Raw genomic sequence first — 2,500 nt, forward strand, 5'->3', positions numbered from 1 at the left:
TAAAGATCTTGAACTTGTTGGCAGTTCGGAAAGGGATCTCTTTACGTAGGAGACAGAAAAGCAACTACATCAACAATACATATAGAAACATAAAGCTACACACTACTGTACACTAGCAAAGGAGGACATTGGTAAAGCCAACGTTTATTTACAGTGTCCGTCACTCTTTACAAATGACTAATTTCACCGTAGATTCGCTAATTTAAGTAGTACATAAAACCAAATTAATAGCGTTAATAGGTACTGATGCGACCTTTTAAATATGCTTTAAACGAATAAACTCGATTGATTCATTTACGAAAGAATGGTCTTTTTGTGGAGCATCTTCCAAATGCATCGGACAATCAAATAGAAACACCTTAGTGTGTTTGATTATTGGGAGATCAAATCCCATCAGATCCAGAAAACATTCACTACAAATAGAAATGGAGGAATCTTTACTAACATTTTACTATATTTTTGACTGGAATGTGACATAAATGAAATGAATAAATCGCTCGCGAAGAGCACTGTACAGAATTTCACAGGAAGGTGGTTCAAACGTCGAAAATAAACAAAGAAATTCATTATCGAGAATCAGTGATCCATCCGGAAAGTTTATTTATCTGTTTTTGGAACATAAAAATACTAAAGCGACGGTTGAGGGTCCGAAGAGTATGATAGATAACTTTTACTGACGATGGTCATAACAAAGTATGTTTGCACGCTGAATCTTGATCAGTAAAATTCTGTTCGAATTAAGCACCATTTCATAATAAAAGACCGCCCAAAGTGTACTATAACTATTTATTTATAATATTTGCACCAATTGAATGCATCTGCTGCATTATCTGTTCATCGTCAGCTTTTTCATCAAAACAATTTCACTCAACTCTATCATGGATCAGCGAATACCATTATTTAGTCAGTCAGTCAGCCAGCCAGCCATCCAGTTGACTAACTCAGCAAACAGAAGATTGATAAACAGGACATCACTCGCCTGGCGCCACCACGAAGCCAACAGAAGTCACGGTCAGTCAACCTTTCAGCAATAGTAGCGTAGGAAATGTTTGCACAATTTGCTCAACCGCATCAACACCACCCCCGTGGTGGCGGGAGAATGACTTTCGTTCCATCGCATTCCTTCTTATCTTGCCCTCCCAAGACCTCCCAAGACAGTGTACACCAGCCGCCCAGTGTGTTAGGTGAGAATTGGCCGCTTAATCGGCATTATGCGGGGGGAGGGCAACAAAATACACATAATAAGGCTTCACAAACTGGCCGTAATTTTTCCGCTAACTCGAATCGCGTGCCCGCGACCGCGTGGTTGGCAAGGCTTAACACACCAGGATTTGGGCCCCGCGTGGAGTTCCCGGGAGAGAGAGAGAGAGAGAGAGAGAGAGAGAGAGAGAGAGAGAGAAAGTGTTTCTTGGAATTACTTTTCCGTCGTCTTTTACACGGAACCGCATCACCCCTTTTTCCCCCTGTTTTTCGGGGGGGGCGTTCTTTGTTGTTTTGTGGAAAGTTTTCCCGCTTCTTTGGACCCCGAAGGAAGCGTGACCGCGAGCGAGGGGGCATTGTGGCACTCTCTACCGGAATTGAAGAAATTGTAATTTGTACCAGCCGTGAAAGCTTCAATTTTCCACCGAACGGAACCACCAAAGAAAGGGACGTGAGCTATTTTTGACAAATTAATTACATCTGGCACCCCTTTCGGGTCTCTTCCTCGGGAGAAAATGAGCATTTTCCTGGCACTAACCCGGGGAGGGGGGGGGGGGGGGGGCGGAGAGGTTCCTTTTCGATCTGTCTGGCCACCGTTAGTAGCGAGTATCTCGTGTGGCTATTTGCATTCAGCACGGGCGCGCGCGTGGCCACGTATTAAGGTACCACCGACACCGTTCGCATGTCAAACGACCATAAGCCAAGGGTGTTCCCCGTCGCTGGTCTATGGCAGAGCGTCACGGGGCAATTGTTAGTGCTTTAGCTTTAATGGTGTGGCTCCCAGTGGCACCTTCCGTTCGCCGCGCTCCCTTTCTGTCTGTTCTGACGGTTCTGTGGTCCTGTGTTCTAACGAGGGGGTTCGCGACGAACGAACCGTAAGCCGCCAGCCGACAGGACACCACCACCAGAAGCGTTTCTAATCTAAATTGTGCTCAAATTCAATTTAATTGCGAGTGATTTAAAGGTTTCATGATGTAGTTGTCGCTTCTAATTCACTCGGATCGTGGTGTACGCTCCATTATATCACCGTAATCGTGCGTGCACCACTCGTCTGCGGTGTGTGACGGGGTGTCCAACACACACCAGCTATCACAAATGCAATCCATTAGTGGACGTCAAAGGAGAGACCTCTGTGTTAACACCGAATTGGTGTTCCCTCGAATCTGGAGTTCCGAGTTTGAATTCATTAAAAGCTCTCCACTTCAAAAACGATTCCTTCTTTGGTTTCCTAAATACTCGCTCTCTCTCTCTCTCTCTCTCTCTCTCTCTCTCGTGGTTCCCATTTCCCCTCGAGGACAGT

The 2,500-nt window shown here is 45.2% G+C and overlaps 1 protein-coding gene across 1 annotated transcript in view; it reads right to left on the reverse strand.

The window, feature by feature from the left end:
- Positions 1 to 2,500, reverse strand: part of LOC126575934 (retinal homeobox protein Rx) — a 40,330-nt gene that overhangs the window by 30,604 nt on the left and 7,226 nt on the right. The gene's annotated exons all lie outside the window — the stretch shown is intronic.

Source organism: Anopheles aquasalis, chromosome 3 (assembly GCF_943734665.1).
Source record: "Anopheles aquasalis chromosome 3, idAnoAquaMG_Q_19, whole genome shotgun sequence".
Taxonomy (NCBI): Eukaryota; Metazoa; Arthropoda; class Insecta; order Diptera; family Culicidae; genus Anopheles; species Anopheles aquasalis.